The 22,410-nt window shown below is 35.4% G+C and overlaps 1 non-coding gene and 4 pseudogenes across 1 annotated transcript; 2 read left to right on the plus strand and 3 right to left on the minus strand.

Annotated features, from left to right (window-relative positions):
- Positions 1–947: 947 nt before the first annotated feature.
- LOC145396177 (NADH-ubiquinone oxidoreductase chain 1 pseudogene) lies at positions 948–4,403 on the minus strand (annotated as a pseudogene).
- Positions 3,260–4,059, minus strand: LOC145396255 (small subunit ribosomal RNA). Its single transcript, XR_013896748.1, has one exon. It is a non-coding gene; the product is annotated as a small subunit ribosomal RNA (ribosomal RNA).
- Positions 4,404–10,826: 6,423 nt separating the features above from the next.
- Positions 10,827–11,354, plus strand: LOC145396251 (cytochrome c oxidase subunit 3 pseudogene; annotated as a pseudogene).
- A 164-nt stretch (positions 11,355–11,518) lies between these two features.
- Positions 11,519–13,637, plus strand: LOC145396179 (ATP synthase subunit a pseudogene; annotated as a pseudogene).
- A 395-nt stretch (positions 13,638–14,032) lies between these two features.
- Positions 14,033–15,750, minus strand: LOC145396250 (NADH-ubiquinone oxidoreductase chain 5 pseudogene; annotated as a pseudogene).
- Between the last annotated feature and the right edge of the window lie 6,660 nt (positions 15,751–22,410).

A 22,410-nucleotide genomic window follows, 5' to 3' on the forward strand; every position in this document is an offset into this window, starting at 1 on the left:
ACCGTGAGGTCAAATGTCTTTTTGAGGTGCGACTGTGATTACTAATTTGTTTTCAGCAATTCCTTATATTGGTACTTCTTTGGTTCAGTGGATTTGAGGTGGATTTGCTGTAGAGAATGCTACTTTAACTCGTTTTTTCACTTTTCATTTTTTGTTTCCATTTGTTGTTGCTGCTGCTACTTTGGTTCATATCTTGTTTCTTCATCAGGCTGGGGCGAATAATCCTTTGGGTGTTTTAAGGCAAGTGGACAAGGTTCCTTTCCATCCTTATTTCACTTTCAAGGATATTGTTGGGTTTTTGGTTATGTTAATGGCGCTTGTGTTGCTTACTTTGCTTCATCCTTATCTTTTAGGGGACCCAGACAATTTTATTCCTGCAAATCCTTTGGTCACTCCGGCTCATATTCAGCCGGAGTGGTATTTTTTATTTGCTTATGCGATCTTGCGATCTATTCCTAATAAGTTGGGGGGTGTAATTGCTTTGGTGCTCTCAGTAGCAATTCTTATAATTCTTCCTTTTACTCATTTCTCGAAATTTCGAAGTCTTAGATTTTATCCGTTAAATCAAGTTTTGTTTTGGTTTTTGGTTTCTACAGTTGTTTTATTAACTTGAATTGGGGCTCGTCCTGTTGAAGATCCTTACATTATTACGGGTCAGGTTTTAACGATTTCTTATTTTAGGTTTTATTTGGTTATACCTTTGGCAGCAATGTGGTGAGATAAAATGTTAGATTGGTTGCTTAGTTTAAAAGAAAACAAGTGTTTTGAAAGCATTAGATAAGATTGGTTCTTAGTAATCTTAGGGAGAAGGTGTTTACCTTGTCTTTAATTCCCAAAACTAAAATTTTTATTAAACTACTCCCTAGTTAGATTATTAAAGAAAAACAAAATAGTTTAATTCCTATAAAAAAGATTAGGTAGTTAAGGGAAACTGGAAGGAATCTTTTTCAGGCTAAGTATATCAGCTTGTCGTATCGTAACCGTGGTAGAGTTCCTCGGACTCAAATGAAAACGAAAGCTATGAAAACTAATTTGAAATAAAATAGTAGGCTACATGGATTGGCTCCTAGGAAAATTAATACGAATAGTATTCTTATAAATAAAATTCTTGCGTATTCAGCTATGAAAATTAAAGCAAATCCTCCTCTTCTGTATTCGGTATTAAATCCTGAGACTAGCTCTGATTCACCTTCGGCAAAATCAAATGGGGTACGGTTTGTTTCTGCTAGACAGGAGGCTAGTCATATTAGGGATAGGGGGAGTGTGAATCAAATTATTCAAATGTCTTTTTGGAATCGGGTGAAAAGTTCTATATTGAATCCGCCAATTAAAAAGATAAAGGATAAGAGAATGAGAGCAAGTCTGACTTCGTATGAAATTGTTTGGGCTACGGCTCGGAGTCTTCCAAGCATTGAGTATTTACAGTTTGAAGCTCACCCGGCTCTTATGGTTGAATAGACTCCCAGACTCAGACAGCATAAAAAAAAATAAAACTCCTGTGTTAAAATTTACTAGTCCGGTTTGATAAGGTAAAATAGCTCAGACTAGGAGAGAAATAAATAGCCTGAACACGGGAGATAGGTAATATGGTAAAAAGTTGGATATAGTTGGTATTGTTTGTTCTTTGGTGAATAATTTTACGGCGTCGGCAAATGGTTGGAGTAGCCCTAGGAATCCTACGATATTGGGTCCTTTACGAATTTGAATGTAACCTAGAATTTTTCGTTCTAAAAGTGTTACAAAGGCAACTCCAATCAAAACGCAGATAATTAAGACTAGGTAGTTTACAACGATAACTGCGAACACAAAATAGTTAGCTTGAACTATTTATAAACCTGTTTATGAGTTTCATAAAATTGAAGCACAAAATGTTGTTTAGGCAAAAGTGATGTTCATATTTAGTAAAATTATTTTAACTACCTAATCCTTTCGTACTAAGGTAGTTTAATTTTTTTTTAGAAGATAGAAACCGACCTGGCTCACGCCGGTCTGAACTCAAATCATGTAAAATTTTAAAAGTCGAACAGACTTTCTTTCATAACTGCTGCATTATGTAGAGATTTTAATTCAACATCGAGGTCGCAAACTTTTCTTTCGATGGGAACTCTCAAGAAAAATGACGCTGTTATCCCTAAAGTAACTTAATCTTTTAATCTTTAGAAAGGATCAAATTTATTATCAAAAATCTTTGTTTAGAAGTAAAAACAGTTAGTTTATTTATATCTTTGTTGCCCCAACAAAACATTTTTTTAGTATTTTTCCTTACACTAACAAATTGGCTTAATACTAAGTGTGATGTAAAGATTTATAGGGTCTTATCGTCTTTCTAAAATATTAAAGCCTTTTCACTTTAAAGTTAAATTCAATTTTTTTTGTTAAGACAGTATATCTCTCGTTCGACCTTTCATACGAGCCTTTAATTAAAAGACTAATGATTATGCTACCTTCGCACGGTCAGAAATACCGCGGCCCTTTAATAATTCAGTGGGCAGGCCAGACTGTGTAAATCTTCACAAAGACATGTTTTTGTTAAACAGGCGGAAATAATATTTGCCGAGTTCCTTAAATAAATTTTTAATATTTAAAAGATTTTATTTATAATAAAAAATATTATAACATATAAATTTTACTAATGATTTCATAGTAACTAAACGAGTTAAGTTGAAGTTAATTTTCTAATACTTGATAAAAAGAACCTGTAAAATTTAAAATATTTTGTTATATTGGTTGAAAAACCTGGAAAAGATGGCTACTTTTAAGCCTACTTTTATAAATGCCTATTTATTGGTTCTATGATTTTTCATTTTGGAAGAAAAAGCTCTACCCTAATCTTCTTAGTTGCATAGCTAAGTAGCTAAGCACGTAAATTAAATTTATTTCTTAGAAAACCAGATATAAAAGCTCGATTGGCATATCACCTCTAATGTTAAGTTTAAAATTTTATTGCTACAAAAACTTTTTCTTAAAATTAGCTATCTTTTTTTCGGGATGATTATTTGCAGATCTAATTTTGAAAACCTATTACAATTTTTTATATTTACTTTTAAGAATTTTAAATGTTATTTCTACTTTCTTTCACAATACTTTTTACTTTCACTATATTTATGTTTCGATAAAATCTACTATTTAGAAAAGTGCAAAATTAGTTTTCTTATAATGTTAACGTTCTTATAACAAAAGTAAGATTACTGATTTCAAGATAACCTAGACCATAGGTACTCTTCTCGGTGTAAACGAGCTGCTTATTTCAAGCTCTATCTTGCTTTCCAGGTACACTTTCCAGTACACCTACTATGTTACGACTTATCTCATCTTAGGTTAATGAAAGCGACGGGCGATATGTGCACATTTTAGAGCTAAAATCAGGCTGTCTTATTAAAGCAAACCTTACTTTTAAGTCCACCTTCAAAATTTGTATTCTAAAATTTGTTCGCGATAATATAAATTTTATTGTAACCCATCTTAGCCTATATATTTGCTGCACCTTGATCTAATATTTTAACGCAATTATTTCAATAACTTGTTCTGCAAAAGTTATCTTAATGACGGTATACAAACTATATAACATAGGTAAGATTTTTCGTGGTTTATCGTTTAAAAGACAGGTTCCCCTAATTAGACTAAAATACCGCCAAATTCTTTGAATTTAGAGCACATAGCTGTTACTAATCAGATATAAATTTTTCTTAAAGGTATAGGAGGGTATCTAATCCTTGTTTATTTCCTTTATTTGTTAACTTATTAATTGAGACGGGTTGATTTGTTTATCTTTGAAAAATTGATTTCACCCTTTATAAAATTAAAAAAATCATTGCTTGTTGGCATAAGAGTTAAATATCGACTTGTATTCACTCTCCCTTCGAGTATAACCGCGACTGCTGGCACAAGATTTAGCCGGAGATAATTCAATTTACTTTTTCCAGTTTTCACTGATATGAAAATAATACACACTGAGATCTACTAGAGCTTGGAGTTTTGAACTTGTTAGCCTGGGAGTACTAGATTTTTCATATGTTATTAATTGAAAAGCGAACATTTAAAGCAAGAATCAAACTTATATTTATATTGGTGAAATAAATAGCGTTTGGTTGTGTATAACCTAAAAACATGAAAAGTAGATTTTTAGGTATAGTAAATTTTTTTTAAATTCTCCGTTGTTATATATATACATCAAACTAAAACTTAAACACATAATTATACGGGAGCTTCAAGTAAACATAAGCGGCACACCTACACATCTCCCTCTTCTAATACAGCCACAACCACAAATCCATTCCAAGCAAACTCCAAGTACCTAACACAATATATGAGAAGTCCTATCTTGATCTTATAAGGCACTGACTCATGCGGCCATATCCTTGATGGAACGGGGTTCGGCTTCGCTCGGGAGACCCTTCCCTCATGTGCTAAAGCATCCATTCCTACAGGGCTCCAAGAGCCTCACCTCAAGATCCCCCTCATAATTTTTATTCTAAAATGGGTCTAATGCCACTCGTTAACTCTATATATTCAGGAGGTCTGAGTCAAGTCTCTCTCATGAATATATAGGGGCCCTTTATGGAACAGATTAGGGTATTGGAAAGTCCAGCTTGGTCTTACTTGATTTTGCTTTTTAGTTGAAATAAAGCGTTGTATTACTATAATTTTTTACAGTATGTTTGATCAGGAAGGAAAGCGAATTTAAAAATTTTTCTAAAAAGATTGTTCTTGCACGGAACGGGGTTGGAACAAAAAAATAATAAAATGTTTTGTGGAGCTCAAAATTTCTTCTAGATTGGAATTGCTATTAAGTTTTTGTTGTCAGTTTGACTATAATTTAAAAAAGAGATTACATTAGGTAAAGTAAAATTTAGGTTTCCAATACCCTAATCTGTTCCATAAAGGGCCACTATATATTCATGAGAGAGACTTGACTCAGACCTCCCGGATACACTGAGTTAATGAGTGGCATTAGACCCATTTTAGAATAAAAATTATGGGGCCGATCTTGAGGTGAGGCTCATGAGGACCCTGGGAACACTGCCGTTGAGAGCGTGTGTGAAAGGGTCCTCAAGCGAAGCCGAACCCCGTTCCATCAAGGATATGGCCGCATCGAGCTCTACTACATAAGGGCCTAACCCCATTCGATATGTATGTTTATTTGACCCCAGATTGTGTATATATCCTAACTTAGATAAGCAGGACCGGTGGTGGAATGTTCTGCGCCCAGCTCTTTCACAGTTGTATATGGCTGTCGCTCTACATTGTCTTTATTTTCCTGTATAAGCTAGTACATAAGGCGATTTGATATATATAACTATAACAGGGTGATATTTGAGGGTGTGTTTACCATGTTAAGAATTTTACTTTCTATGAAAAATTTAGTGGGGCTGGGGGGAGACTGTATATTGAGAGCTGGTAAACTCTTTATGAGTTGAAGCTAATAATTTTGTGTGAGAGAAGTAAACGGAGTTTAACCGCTTAAGTAGAGGTTAGAAGCCTCTCTTCTGGCTTAAATCTCTGTGGTTAAGCTAGTCCAGGAGGACATCTTTTGAGTGCAAATCAAAATTTTTTATTAAACTATAGCCTAGAGTAGGGTTGGTGTGTTATCTTCATTCGAGTGCTCCTTGGGCTCATTCATAGTAGAGGCCTAGAAGGAGGATTAAAATGAAGAATAGTCCTACTATTCTTCAGGAGTAAACATTAGAAATTTCTAAGATGTAGGCGACTGGGAGGATTAAAGTGATTTCTACGTCAAAAATTAGAAAGATAACAGCAATTAGGAAGAATCGTAGGGAGAAGGGTAAGCGGGCGGATCCCTTAGGGTCAAAGCCGCATTCATATGGTGAGTTTTTTTCTTGGTCTATAATTGTTTTTTTTGGCTAAAATGGAAGCTAGGATTATAACAATACATCTGATTAAGAGAGTTAGGATTGTAATAAATGACAGAATGATCATTGTTTTTTCTAGAAGTTTCTAGTCCTCGTGATTGGAAGTCACGTATACTGTGTATACTAAAAAAACGTGTTCTAAAAGGAAATTTAATTTCCATGATAAGAGCTTAAATCTTAGGCATTTATCTGCCATTTTAGAATGAAGTGGCCGAAATTTGAAGGTATTAGACTGTAAATCTAAAGGTGAGCCATTGCTCTTTCATTAGTTTGCAAGGTTTAAAAGGTTTTTACTTTTATTGAAAGCTTTGAAGGCTTTTAGTTTGATTAACTTAAAACCTTTAGTTGGATTGAGAAATATATGGTAGGGAATTTCACCTTATCTTAGATCAAAACTTCTTGTGCTTATACACTAACATATATGTTAAATCTCAGTGAATACTCACATTTTTAGATTTGCAATCTAACGTCTTAACAATTCCACTATGAGATTTATAATGCAACGGTGGTTTTTCTCAACAAATCATAAGGATATTGGAACTTTATATTTTGTCTTGGGGGCTTGGGCTGGAATGGTCGGGACTTCTTTAAGATTGGTAATTCGGGCTGAATTGGGTCAGCCGGGAAGTTTGATCGGGGATGATCAGATTTATAATGTAGTAGTAACTGCTCATGCTTTTATTATGATTTTCTTTATAGTTATGCCTATTATAATTGGTGGTTTTGGAAATTGACTGGTTCCTTTGATGTTAGGTGCGCCGGATATGGCATTTCCTCGTATGAATAATATGAGGTTTTGGTTGTTGCCTTTGTTGCCTCCTTCTTTGACTTTGCTTTTAATGAGGGGAATGGTAGAGAGTGGAGTTGGTACAGGTTGGACTGTGTATCCTCCATTGTCTGCGGCTATTGCTCATGCTGGGGCATCTGTTGATTTGGGGATTTTTTCTTTGCATTTGGCTGGGGTTTCTTCTATTTTAGGTGCTATCAATTTTATGACTACTGTTATTAATATGCGTCCGCGGGGTATGACGATGGATCGTATACCTTTGTTTGCTTGGTCGGTATTTATTACGGCTATTTTGCTTTTAATTTCTTTGCCTGTTTTGGCCGGTGCTATTACTATGCTATTAACAGATCGTAATTTGAATACTTCTTTCTTTGATCCAGCTGGAGGGGGCGATCCTGTTCTCTATCAGCATTTATTTTGATTTTTCGGGCATCCTGAGGTTTATATTTTAATTTTACCTGCGTTTGGGATGATTTCACATATTGTTAGTCAGGAGTCTGGGAAAAAAGAGGCTTTTGGGAGGCTAGGTATGATTTATGCTATGTTAGCTATTGGTATTCTTGGTTTTGTAGTGTGAGCTCATCATATATTTACTGTGGGGATGGATGTGGATACTCGAGCGTATTTTACGTCGGCAACAATGATTATTGCGGTTCCTACTGGGATTAAAATTTTTAGGTGGTTGGGAACTCTTCATGGAACGCAAATTAACTATAGACCTTCTATATGTTGGGGATTAGGGTTTATTTTTTTATTTACAGTAGGAGGATTAACGGGGGTTGTATTAGCTAATTCTTCAATTGATATTATTTTACATGATACTTATTATGTTGTGGCGCATTTCCATTATGTGCTTTCTATGGGTGCGGTTTTTGGTATTTTTGCTGGATTGGCACATTGGTATCCTTTGTTTACTGGGTTGGCATTAAACCCTAAGTGGTTGAAGATTCATTTTTGTACTATGTTTTTAGGAGTTAATATCACTTTTTTCCCTCAGCATTTCTTAGGGTTGAATGGGATGCCTCGGCGGTATTCTGATTACCCGGATGCTTATACGGCTTGAAATGTTTTATCATCACTCGGGTCTATGATTTCTTTAGTGGCTGTGTTGGGATTCATTATTATTATTTGAGAGAGAATGGTGTCTTATCGTGTGGTCGTGTTTTCGATGTATTTTCCTACTTCTATTGAGTGAAAACATGCTCATCCTCCTGCAGATCATAGATATATGGAAATTCCTTTAGTTTCTAATTTCTAAAATGGCAGATTAATGCACTAGGTTTAGGACCTATGAATGAGAATGTTATTCTCTTTTAGAACTAATTAATGGCAACTTGAGGGTATATAGGATTGCAAGACAGGGCTTCACCTCTTATGGAGCAGTTAATTTTTTTTCATGATCATGCGATAGTGGTTTTAATTCTTATTACAACTCTTGTGGGATATATAATGGCTAGGTTATTTTTTAATAGGTTTATTAATCGTTTTCTGTTAGAGAATCAGACAATTGAAGTGATTTGGACTGTTTTGCCTGCATTGATTTTAATTTTTATTGCTTTACCTTCGCTGCGGCTTCTTTATTTGTTGGATGAGGTTAATAATCCAAGTGTGACTTTAAAGTCTATTGGGCATCAGTGGTATTGAAGTTATGAGTATTCAGATTTTTCTCAGTTGGAGTTCGATTCGTTTATGGTTCCTACTGAGGAGTTAGGAGAGGCTGGATTTCGGCTTTTGGATGTTGATAATCGAGCTGTGTTGCCTTTCAATACTCAGATTCGGGTGCTGGTAAGGGCGGCTGATGTTATTCATTCTTGAACTGTTCCTGCTTTAGGGGTGAAAGTTGATGCTATTCCTGGTCGTTTAAATCAGATTAGTTTTTTAATTTCTCGCCCAGGTTTGTTTTATGGCCAGTGTTCGGAAATTTGTGGAGCTAATCATAGTTTTATGCCTATTGTGGTAGAAAGAGTTTCTGTTAAGTCTTTTTTGTCATGAGTTACATCTTCTGATGAAGCTTAGGTTGAATTTCACCAGATGACTGAAGTTTAAGTGTAGGTCTTTTAAACCTGTTATAGTATAATTACTTCTGGTGAGCAAAGTAAAAAGATAAGCTAAGATAAAGCTGATGGGTTCATATCCCATTTATGGGTATAATTCCCTCTTTTTAGTGGTAAAGGTGGTGTAGTTCTTAGTGAGGTTGACGCTGATAATGTCAATTTTGTAATTTAGATGTTACCTACACCTACGAAAGAAGTAGTTAATTAATTTATGTTAATTAAAAGGTTTTCTCTTTTGAATTTATTTTTCTTACCCTAATTTGTTGTTTTTTTCTACTTTAGTTTCGGGAACTTTGCTTTCTATTTCATCTTGTTCGTGATTTAGGGCTTGAGTTGGGTTGGAGTTGAATTTACTATCGTTTGTTCCTCTTATAATTACTAAAAGTAATCAGTATTCTTCGGAGGCAGCTTTGAAGTATTTTTTAATTCAGAGTTTGGGCTCTTCTTTAATTATTTTTTCGGCTTCTTTTATATTAATTTATTTCGGGGTTGCTTCTATTATTTTATTTTGTGCTCTAATTTTGAAATTAGGGGGCGCTCCTTTCCATTTTTGGTTTCCTCAAGTTATGGGTGGTTTGCTTTGGCCTCAGGCTATAATTTTAATGAGGGTTCAAAAGGTTGCTCCTTTGTTTTTATTATGTTATTTGGCTAGAGTGAGGATGATGGAAGTATATTTTTCTGTGGCCAGGATGCTGTCGGCTGTTGTAGGGGCGGTAGGAGGCATTAATCAGACCTCTTTGCGTAAGGTGTTGGCTTTTTCTTCAATTAATCATATTGGTTGGATGCTTTCTTCTATTTTGGTAAGAGAAGTGACGATGGGTGTTTATTTTTTGTTTTATTCTGTGATTTCTTTATCTATTGTTGTTCTTTTCCATTATAAGCAAGCTTTCCATTTTAATCATCTTTTGACTTATAATTTTCCTGCTGAGGTGAAGATGTTAGTATTTTTTTCTTTGTTGTCGTTAGGGGGTCTTCCTCCTTTTACTGGGTTTGTTCCTAAGTGGTTAGTCATTCAGGAGTTGGTAGGGGCAGGCAATTTTGTTTTGCTGGTTGTGCTTCTTGGGTCTGCTCTTGTGACTTTATATTTTTATCTTCGAGTATCAATTGTGTCTTTGACTATCAGGACTCCTAGGTTGGTAATTTCTTTTGTGGATCAGCAGGGGTTCAAATGGGTTATGCCATGTTGTGTGTTTGTTAATTTTTTTGGGCTTTTAATTCCGTTTGTGATTATAATTGTTTGGTTGATTAGTTAAAAAATAACGTAAGTTTGTCAGGCTTAAGTTATCCTGTGAGGATATCATCCGATCCCTCAGATGGCTCCTATTTTGTGGCTGAATTTGGTTATTATGTTTTTAATTACGTTTATTGTTTTTATTGTAATGAATTATTATATTAGAGTTCCAAAAAAAATTGAATCAAGATCGGCGGAGATTGGGATTGTAGAAAAGATCTGAAAGTGATAGCAAGGTTATTTTCTATTTTTGAACCTTCCTCTGGTTTAATGGAGTTGGAATTAAATTGACTTTCTACTTTTTTAGGGTTGGTATTTTTGCCTTATATATATTGGGTTTCTCCTTCTCGGTGGTCTGTTGTTTGATATAAGTTGAATATAGCATTACATCAAGAGTTTAGGAATATTCTTGGGCCTAAATTACAAAGTAGAACTATTATTTTTGTTTCTCTGTTTTCGTTTATTGTTTTTAATAATTTTTTGGGTCTTTTGCCTTATGTTTTTACTAGATCTAGGCATTTAGTTATGACTTTGGGGTTAGCTCTTCCTCTTTGGTTGACTTTTATGATTTATGGTTGGTTTAATCATACTCAGCATATGTTTGCTCATTTAGTTCCTCAGGGAACGCCTGTGGTTTTAATACCTTTTATGGTACTAATTGAGAGTATTAGAAATATTATTCGGCCCGGGACTTTGGCGGTTCGGCTGATGGCTAATATGATGGCTGGTCATTTGCTGTTAACTCTTTTAGGGGGGACTGGTCCTTCATTAACTTCTTATTTTTTAGTTCTTCTATTTGTTGCTCAGGTTTTACTTCTTTTGCTTGAATTTGCTGTTGCAGTTATTCAATCTTATGTTTTTGCCGTTTTAAGAACTTTGTTTGCGAGAGAAATTAACTAATGGCATCATCACATGGACATCATGCTTATCATTTGGTAGAAATAAGACCGTGGCCTTTAACTGGGTCTATTAGAGCGATAATATTGACTACTGGGTTAGTTAAATGATTTCATCAGTTTAATATAGACCTTCTTGTTTTGAGGTTTGTTGCTGTTGTTTTGACTATAATTCAGTGGTGACGGGATGTAGTACGTGAAAGGACTTATCAAGGATTACATACCAGAGTTGTGGTTGCTGGATTGCGGTGGGGGATAATTTTGTTTATTGTCTCGGAAGTTTTCTTCTTTTTTTCGTTTTTCTGGGCTTTTTTTCATAGAAGGTTGGCTCCTGCTGTGGAAATTGGTATAACTTGGCCTCCTAAGGGAATTGTTCCGTTTAATCCGTTTCAGATTCCTCTTTTGAATACTATTATTCTTTTGTCTTCAGGAGCTACGGTGACTTGGGCCCATCATGCTATTATGGGGTCTAACCACAATGAAGCCCTTCAGAGTCTCGGTATTACTGTGTTTTGAAATTAGGGGGCGCTCCTTTCCATTTTTGGTTTCCCCAAGTTATGGGTGGTTTGCTTTGGCCTCAGGCTATAATTTTAATGAGGGTTCAAAAGGTTGCTCCTTTGTTTTTATTATGTTATTTGGCTAGAGTGAGGATGATGGAAGTATATTTTTCTGTGGCCAGGATGCTGTCGGCTGTTGTAGGGGCGGTAGGAGGTATTAACCAGACCTCTTTGCGTAAGGTGTTGGCTTTTTCTTCAATTAATCATATTGGTTGGATGCTTTCTTCTATTTTGGTAAGAGAAGTGACGATGGGTGTTTATTTTTTGTTTTATTCTGTGATTTCTTTATCTATTGTTGTTCTTTTCCATTATAAGCAAGCTTTCCATTTTAATCATCTTTTGACTTATAATTTTCCTGCTGAGGTGAAGATGTTAGTATTTTTTTCTTTGTTGTCGTTAGGGGGTCTTCCTCCTTTTACTGGGTTTGTTCCTAAGTGGTTAGTCATTCAGGAGTTGGTAGGGGCAGGCAATTTTGTTTTGCTGGTTGTGCTTCTTGGGTCTGCTCTTGTGACTTTATATTTTTATCTTCGAGTATCAATTGTGTCTTTGACTATCAGGACTCCTAGGTTGGTAATTTCTTTTGTGGATCAGCAGGGGTTCAAATGGGTTATGCCATGTTGTGTGTTTGTTAATTTTTTTGGGCTTTTAATTCCGTTTGTGATTATAATTGTTTGGTTGATTAGTTAAAAAATAACGTAAGTTTGTCAGGCTTAAGTTATCCTGTGAGGATATCATCCGATCCCTCAGATGGCTCCTATTTTGTGGCTGAATTTGGTTATTATGTTTTTAATTACGTTTATTGTTTTTATTGTAATGAATTATTATATTAGAGTTCCAAAAAAAATTGAATCTAGATCGGTGGAGATTGGGATTGTAGAAAAGATCTGAAAGTGATAGCAAGGTTATTTTCTATTTTTGAACCTTCTTCTGGTTTAATGGAGTTGGAATTAAATTGACTTTCTACTTTTTTAGGGTTGGTATTTTTGCCTTATATATATTGGGTTTCTCCTTCTCGGTGGTCTGTTGTTTGATATAAGTTGAATATAGCATTACATCAAGAGTTTAGGAATATTCTTGGGCCTAAATTACAAAGTAGAACTATTATTTTTGTTTCTCTGTTTTCGTTTATTGTTTTTAATAATTTTTTGGGTCTTTTGCCTTATGTTTTTACTAGATCTAGGCATTTAGTTATGACTTTGGGGTTAGCTCTTCCTCTTTGGTTGACTTTTATGATTTATGGTTGGTTTAATCATACTCAGCATATGTTTGCTCATTTAGTTCCTCAGGGAACGCCTGTGGTTTTAATACCTTTTATGGTACTAATTGAGAGTATTAGAAATATTATTCGGCCCGGGACTTTGGCGGTTCGGCTGATGGCTAATATGATGGCTGGTCATTTGCTGTTAACTCTTTTAGGGGGGACTGGTCCTTCATTAACTTCTTATTTTTTAGTTCTTCTATTTGTTGCTCAGGTTTTACTTCTTTTGCTTGAATTTGCTGTTGCAGTTATTCAATCTTATGTTTTTGCCGTTTTAAGAACTTTGTTTGCGAGAGAAATTAACTAATGGCATCATCACATGGACATCATGCTTATCATTTGGTAGAAATAAGACCGTGGCCTTTAACTGGGTCTATTAGAGCGATAATATTGACTACTGGGTTAGTTAAATGATTTCATCAGTTTAATATAGACCTTCTTGTTTTGAGGTTTGTTGCTGTTGTTTTGACTATAATTCAGTGGTGACGGGATGTAGTACGTGAAAGGACTTATCAAGGATTACATACCAGAGTTGTGGTTGCTGGATTGCGGTGGGGGATAATTTTGTTTATTGTCTCGGAAGTTTTCTTCTTTTTTTCGTTTTTCTGGGCTTTTTTTCATAGAAGGTTGGCTCCTGCTGTGGAAATTGGTATAACTTGGCCTCCTAAGGGAATTGTTCCGTTTAATCCGTTTCAGATTCCTCTTTTGAATACTATTATTCTTTTGTCTTCAGGAGCTACGGTGACTTGGGCCCATCATGCTATTATGGGGTCTAACCACAATGAAGCCCTTCAGAGTCTCGGTATTACTGTGTTTTTAGGTGTTTATTTTACGGCTCTTCAGGCTTTTGAGTATTTTGAGGCTCCGTTTACTATTGCTGACTCGGTTTTTGGGTCTTGTTTTTTTGTAGCTACGGGTTTCCATGGTTTACATGTGATTATTGGTACTACTTTTTTGATGGTATGTTTATATCGTCTTTATATGTGTCATTTTTCTCCGACCCATCATTTTGGCTTTGAGGCTGCTGCATGATATTGGCATTTTGTTGATGTAGTTTGATTGTTCCTTTATATTTTTATTTATTGATGAGGTGGTTAAGAAATAAGTAAGTAGATTAGAAAGCGAAGTTTTGCACTTAGTTTCGGCCTAAGCTTTGACTATGTAGTCTCTAATTTTGGTAGAAGCCAAAGGAGAGGCTAATCACTGTTAATGATTGAAATGAAGTTATCTTCCTATCAAGAGAGGGCTTCTGTGGTGTAAGTATAACACGATACGTTTTCGCTGTATAGTTAAAATATTTTTTTAGAAGCTAGTCACTTTTAGATGTAATCATCTCTTTCGCAACTTCAACGCGATATTCTACAAATAAATTATAAAAGTAAATATTAAAGAATGAAAGTATGAGGGTTAAAATAAGGAAGATTTTTATAAAGGATTTAAAGTTTCTATCACTAATTATTTGATGTAGTTTAGACGAGTTTATTAATGTTTGGAAGATTCCTTGGCCTCCTCTGATTTCGGATCATCCTTTATCGATTGTTTTAGAGTAGTTTTGACCTATATTAAGGCTATATTTTGATAGGTTGAAGGTGGATAGGAATGGTAGGAATCATATGGAACCTGAAAATACTACTAGAGGATAGAGGTTGAGTGAGTTTAGTTTAAAGTTTACGTTTATAATATTGAGTAGATAGCCTATTAGTCCCCCTAGGATTCTGATTGTTAGTACTAGGTTTTTTATAAGGGGAGAAAGGCAAATAGTGTAGGATTCTGGAAAAATTAGCCAAGATAATAGTGCTCCCCTGAGGATTGCTCCTCTTCTAAGAGCTAGTATGGGTGAAGTTATGATGGAGGATGAGTCGTCAATGTTTCTAAATCTAGCTAAGTTAAATTCTCTGGTTATAGAGTAAAAGATCAGGCGGAAAGTGTAGCATACTGTTAATATGGTTGCAAAGATGTAGAGAAATAGGATTACAGTATTGATTCATCTCATAAAGGCGATTTCTAAGATAAGGTCTTTTGAGTAGAATCCTGCTAGAAATGGGGTTCCGCACAATGCTAGATTTGCTAGGTTTATGCATATGCAGGTTAAGGGCATGGAGGTTACTAGTCTTCCTATTAGTCGGATATCCTGGTATTCTTTTACATTATGAATTATGGCTCCGGCGCACATGAATAAGAGAGCTTTGAATAATGCATGGGTGAGGAGATGGAAGAATGCGAGGTCTTTAAACCCTAGGGCTAGGATTCTTAACATTACTCCTAGTTGTCTGAGGGTTGATAGGGCAATGATTTTTTTTAAGTCGTATTCGAAATTAGCTCCTAGGCCTGATATAAATATTGTTAGAGATCTAAATAGTAGAAGGGTTGGTAAAGTTGTTTCTGATAATGCGGGCCTGAATCGGATGAGGAGATAGACTCCAGCTGTAACAAGGGTTGAGGAGTGAACTAGAGCTGATACCGGTGTTGGGGCTGCTATGGCAGCTGGAAGCCAGGCGGAGAATGGGATCTGGGCTCTTTTAGTTATTGCTGCTATAATAATAAGTCTTTTTATTAATAGTGTGGAGTTGTCATCCAGGTAAAGTACGTGGAAAATGAAATTTCATCCTCCTTCAACGAATATTAAGGCAATTCTTAAGAGAATTGCCACGTCTCCGACTCGATTGGATAAGACGGTTAGTATCCCGGCGTTTGCGGATTTCTCGTTTTGATAGTAAATTACTAGAGCATATGATACTAATCCTAAGCCGTCTCATCCTAAAAGAATCTTAATTAAATTAGGGCTGATGATTAAAAAGATTATTGATAGAACAAAAGCTAAGACTAAGTATATAAATCGGTTTATGTTGGGGTCTCCTTCTATGTATCTTCCTCTATAAAAAAGTACTATTGCTGAGATAAATATAACGAATCCTATGAATATTAGAGATATTCAGTCGAAAATGTATGTAGCAACGATAGAGGATGAGTTAATTCTTAGAATTTCTCATTCAATAACATAGCATGTTTTGTCGAATAAGCATAGGAGGGATATGAATAGTGAGATTAGGGAGAAGAATATTAAGAAGACTATCCTTGTTAAGTGTATCGAAATTTTTCAAATCATGGTTCAGGATAAGATTTTTATTTTTTTAGCGCCACAAACTAACGTTTTAGTAATAAACTACCCGAACGAGCTGAGTTGAAATATAGTTAGAATATAGGAAGGTGGTAAGGTTTGATTAGATGTTGGGTATAATCAGGTTCCTTTTTAGAATTAGAATATTTAGGGGAATTCAATGAAGTCTTAAAACTAGGTATTCTCGTACTTTTCCTGAGCAACAGGAGTATAGCGATCTAGAGAATACACCGTGTTGTCTGAGTGAATAAAGATAGAGAGTATAAGCTGCTCTGAAAAAAGATAGCAATCTAACCCTTAGGGCAGTTAACTTGTTTCACCTAATGACTCTTATGATTAGGTTGATTTCTCCTAGTAAATTAATGGAGGGAGGAGCGGCTATATTACTGATTCTTAGCAAGAATCATCATAGCGCTATTCTTGGTATAAACTTTAATAGGCCTTTATTAATTAGAAGGCTTCGTCTTCCGATTCGTTCGTATACTATGTTTGCAAGGCAGAATAGCCCTGAAGAACATAGGCCGTGGCCTACTATTACTACAACAGCTCCGTTTATTCCTCATCACCCAAAGGTCAAAAGTCCGCAAAGTACTAGTCTTATGTGGGCTACGGAAGAGTAGGCGATGAGTGATTTTATGTCTACTTGTCGTAGACAGATAATACTAACGAAGAATCCTCCTAGGATTCTCAATCTAACTCATAGTCATCTTAAGTTCTTGTTTATTTCGGTAAATAGAGGTAGGATCCGGATTAGGCCATAACCTCCCAGTTTTAGTAAGACTCCAGCTAGGATCATTGATCCTGCTACGGGAGCTTCGACATGTGCTTTGGGTAGTCAAAGGTGAAATCAGTATATAGGTAGTTTTACGATGAAGGCTATAATAGAGGAGACGAATCAAATAAGGGATAGTATTCTTAGGCTGATTCTTTGGTAAATGGCTCCGATAGTAAGTGTCCCGTTTGTTCTGTAGATGTAAAGCAAGGAGGCTAGGAGTGGCAGGGATGCAAATAGGGTATAGAATAGTATGTAAACTCCTGCTTGGATTCGTTCTGGTTGGTATCCTCAGCCTAAGATAAGGATTAGAGTTGGGATTAGGGAAGCTTCAAATGTAATATAAAATAGTAGGTAGTTTATGGATCTAAAAGTTAGTACTAGGAAAATTAATAAAGCTAAGTTAACTAGTAGAAATAGTCTAGGAAAGTTCGAGGTGAATGTAATTTTTACTCTGGATATAATAATGAGTGCTATAATTCAAATGCTTAGTAGGATTAGAATGTAGCTTAGGTAGTCCGTGCCTAGTCTAAATCCTAGGTTGTATATGAAGAAGTCGTGATTGTATAAAATGGCGAATAAAAACGATACAGTTAGGATTCCTGTTTGAATTAAAGATCAGTCCTTTACGAATGTCATTAATATGAGAAGTATGAATAAGTATTTTAGCATTCTAAACTATTGAAGGTTCTGAAGTAGTCATTTCCATGGGAACGAACAATGGAGACTAGTAGGGCTAGACCTAGGGCGCCTTCGCAGGCTGCTAGGACTAGGAAAAAGAGCGAGAAAAATAATTAGTTTCCGATTGAGGAAAGGCAATTGGATATTAAGAAGAAAATTCCAAGCATAATGAATTCTAATCTTAGGAGAGTATTTAATAAGTGTTTTCGATTTGAAGCGAAAGCTCATAGTCCCCTGAAAATTATAGTGAATGCAATAAATAAGAACAAGTTATTTAAAGTTAACATTAGTTTTAATAGTTTAAATAAAAACTCTGGTCTTGTAAACCAGTAATGAAATTTTTTTCTTAAAACACCAAGAGATTGGAGTGATAATGTATGGTCTTCCTTTTATTATTTTGTTTTCCTTGATTTTTATGCGTTTAATTCATCCTTTGTCAACGGGTCTTGTGCTATTAATTCAAACGGTTTTGATTTCAATTACTACTGGATTGTTTGCTAACATATACCTCTCTCTTCTCGCTGTCATGTTCTCCCCAACCTCTACTCGCTAACCATTCACTGTATGCCTTCTTCTTTTGTTCCACAGCTCGTTTCACCTCATCATTCCACCATGCTGTCCCTTGCACATCCTTGCATCTCCTCACTCCATAAACCGCCTCACACGCTGCGCCTATCTCTTCTGTGAATATCTTACATACGTCTTCCACCCCTTCCATCTGCTCTAGCTCATACCTTCCCAATCTTTCTTTGCAGCTCCTTGGCCATCACTAAATGATGGTCCGAGACTCCATTCCCCCACCCTCTCCACACTCTTGCATCCAACACTTTTCTCATTCGCTCATCCACACACACGTAGTCTATCATTGCCTTTCGTTCAACAAGTTCAACATCCACCTCCTCATTACTCTCCATGTATACCGGTGGATCATCTTATGACGAAAGTAGGTGTTGGCTATTGCCAACCCCTTACAAGCACAGCTGTCCACCAAAGCACTACTTCAGCTAGCACATCCCACTGACCAACCACCCCATCCACTCGTACATTCCCAACTTTGCCATTCATGTCTCCAATCAACAGCAATCTCTCGCTCCTCTCAAACTTCTCCATACATGCTTCTACTCTCGCCCAAAACTCATCTTTCACTCTTGCCACTCGATCCTCTGTCGGAGCATACATACAATCGCCCACGCTTGTATACCTACTTTCATCCTCACCCATACAATCCTTGCACCCACTGTTCCATACTGTCTTATATTCTCCTTCCACTTTTTGCTTCTCTTCCTTCAGACATACTCCTTCTCTTGCCCTCTCATTCTCATTGACTCCCGCACATATACCTAAACCATATTCCCATTCCCTCACCCTTTCACCTTGTCATTTAGTATCAGTCAATCCACATATATCCACTTTAGCATCCTCAAGCACCTGAACAATCTCTCTCACTTCATCATTCAATCCTCTCACATTCCATGTTCCCACCCTAAGAATGTCCTTTGTCCGTTCCTTAGTCGTCCGGGTCTGAGGCGCTTTATTCGTGTTTTTAGTTAGTTCTTTTTACGGGGTGGGGCACTAACCCACCACCAACCCTTTTAGTCACCTCGTACGACAAGCAGGGATACTGGTGGAGTATTCTTGAAACCCCCCTACCCCCTTAGGGGTTGGGGGGTAGTGACTATTTGTAATACTACCAAAATAATTCTCTTTTAACGATTTAGTGGCTTTCTGAGTAATTTTACCTTGGTAAATATGAATAATGATATCAGACGAACCGATTTCTACTGACTATAATCTCATTTAAACTTGCTACTGATTTTTTTTTTTTCCTGAAGCCGAACTTCTTTATCCTTAGAAATGTTTTCTGACTTTTATATACACCTGGGAGTGTTTCCCAGCTAATTTAAGGCACATTTATGAAAGTACCATGTTTAGTGTTTTCCCACCCAGTTCTGTGATTTATAGGATCACTCAAGAGTATATAATATATTTCAGTTTATTCAAAAGAACACGAATATACTGTAAAAAATCATGTAATATTTTTCTTTCATCCTAAGTTATCACTACAAATGAAAATAAATACCACAAAGAACCGTCTTCCTAAGGTAAAAACCCAATCTCCATAAGACTTTAATGCAGTTTATTCAGTGTTCATTCGACCTTCAATTTCTTGTAAATATCAAGCACTATGTGTTTACATAGATGAAAAATAAAGGTTATATTTTTGGTTACCGGAAGTCAATATATATATATATATATATATATATATATATATATATATATATATATATATATATATATATATATTTTACTAATTATTGCGTCAAAAGCTCATCAATATTCTTTCTCAAGAGTTTCACAGTTCTGAGAAATTATAGGTAAGGAAATGTGGCTTATGTTGTATCACAAATTTTCATTTGATTTTCAGTTTAACATTGAATCAGGAAGATCGATGAAAATTTAATATGCTACTCTTGAGATAAAACAGAAAACGGTTATTCAAAATTTGTCGCTTGTTTCGGTGACCACATCAATTGGAACTTCTTGTTCTTAAACCCCTGATTTTTTTTTTTTTTTTTTTACCTAAGATTGATATCCTATTGTTTCCTAAATGCGATTTTTTCACCCTCAGAAGTGTCTTCTGAGTTTTGGGAATAATTGGGTGTGTTTCACAACCAATTTTGGGTACATTTGTGGAAGATTTTATTCAGCTATTTCTCCAAAAAATGTTTCTACAGCCATCACTCGTAAAATATTTTTCAACTGCCCACAAAACGGATGCTATCAGCCGTGACTTGTTCAAAATTAGCTTTTCATTTTACAAGTGAAAAAAGTCATAAATGACCCATATCCCTAATGTAAAAATGAAAACGTTCCAGACGACATTAATACAGTTTATTCAATGTTCCTTCAAGCTATATTTTTTTTCAAGCCGCCATGCAATATATATCTACGGAGATGAATATAATTATATATCTAGGTATTACGATAGGGTTTATACCATTTTATAAATAAATTAGGTGAGAGTCAAGTTCTTATTAATATTCCTTTTTACGAGGAATCACAGTTTTAAAAGATTTTACATAAGTAAATGTGGCTTATGATGTAACACGAACTTTCATAATGTGCGTTTGTTATTCTTTTCTTATATTCAGTCAGGAGGCTTGATATAATTTTGATGTATTGCGATAGAGTTTCTTTCCTATAATTTTTTAGGATAGAGTCAAATTCTTATTAATATTCCTCTTAAGAACGAGGCATCCCAGTTTTGTGGGATTTTACCACGAACCTTCAGTTTTTTTTTTTTTCCCCTTTTTTGATATTCAGTCGGGAGGCTTGATGTAATTTTGATGTGCTACTATTTCAGATAAAAAAAAAATACTTTCGAAGTTTCTCGCTCGTTTGAATGACCCCACATCAATAAAAATGTGTTCTTCATAAAACCTCTGATTCCAGCTCTCTTAACGTGTTAATCGATTTCCTTTTCTTTGTTTCCTAACCTTGATTTTTTTTCATCCTCAAAAGAGTGTTCCGGGTTTTGGGAATAATTGGGTGTGTTTCCTAATCAATTCTGAGTACATATATGAAAAGTGCTTATTTAGCGACTTCCTCCCAAAACACGTTTACACAGCCCTAACTACCGGAAAATAGTTTTCATCTACCCCCAAAGCCCTAACTAGGCCACATTAGGCACTACTTTTTATATGTTTTGAGTCAGGCATGCTCTGTCAACCCTATTTTTTTTTTTTTTTGACCCATCATGAACTAAGTGATAGGCATTTACTTTTTTCTTTTAATATAGAGTATATCTTAAATTCAATGCCTCAATATTTTTCCTTTACACTATTTATTGAGTTTACGGGTGATTTTACATATGTAAATATGGATAATGATATCACTTGAACCGTCATACTTGGATAGTTACATTTCAAATTTGAGCTGGAGGCTCAAAATGCCATTTAAAGCCTTTATATATATATATATATATATATATATATATATATATATATATATAATATCCGTTACATCTCTTAATTTCCAAGTTGTTCTCACGTCTTTCTGTGCTTATACATCAAATTCCACCCTTATTTGCCTGTGAACCCCTTTCTTCCCACTATTGTCTCATGTTGATTTCAGAGATTTTCTTTCCTAAGCCGAACTTCTTCACCCTCAGAAATGTTTTCTGAATTTTATATACAATTGAGAGTATTTCCCAGCTAATGTAGGGCATATTTGTAGTGTCATATAGTGTTTTCCCACCCTGTTATGCGATTTTTAAGATAACTCAAGTATAATATTTTTCAGTTAAATCTGAAGCGGACGCATTTCCCGTACCAAATCTTGTAACATTTTTCTTTTATTTTTACCACCACAAAAAGATTAATGCCACAAATAACCCTCTTCCTAACTTAAAAATCAAATCTCCAGGCGACATTTATACAGTTCATTGTGTTCCGTCGACCTTCATTTTTTGTAGCTGTCATGCACTATATGTCTATGTCGATGTGGAATAATGTTTTAAATTGTAAGTAGTTGTTTATTTGGGTATTGCAGTGTTGTTTATACTTTCTCGTATTAATTATTGCGAAAGACAAAAGCTAATCAATATTTCTTCTCACGACTTATCAGAGTTTTGGGAGATTTTACTTAAGGAAACATGTCGTTTTTTAACACGAACCTTCATATGATTTTTTTTTTTTTAATATTCAGTCCGACAGCTCGATTCAAACAATGTGCTGCTACCTCAGATAAAACAGAAAACCGTTCTTATTCAAAATTTCTCGTTTTGTTCCGGTCACCACCACATCAATTGGAACTTCTTGTTCTTAAACACATCAGACGTGAGGTAATTTTACGTGTTAATCGATTTCATGTTGTTTCCCAAATGTGTGTGTGTGTGTGTGTGTGTGTGTGTGTGTGTGTGTGTGTGTGTGTGTGTGTGTGTGTGTGTGTGTGTTTTAACCCTGAGATGTTTTTTCTGAGTTTCGGAAAGAATTGGGTGTTTCGCAAAAAATTTTGAGTACATTTGTGGAGGATGTATATTTCGCGATTTCTTCCAAAAATATATTACACAGCCATGAGTCCAATAAAATATTTTTTAACTCCCCCGAAAGAGGATGCTATCAGCCTTAACTAGGTTACAATCAGCCAAAGTTTTGACAAACAAAAAAAGTAACAACCCTCATCCT

Source organism: Coenobita brevimanus, chromosome 35 (assembly GCF_032717465.1).
Source record: "Coenobita brevimanus isolate Jiangsu-jjx chromosome 35, ASM3271746v2, whole genome shotgun sequence".
NCBI lineage: Eukaryota > Metazoa > Arthropoda > Malacostraca > Decapoda > Coenobitidae > Coenobita > Coenobita brevimanus.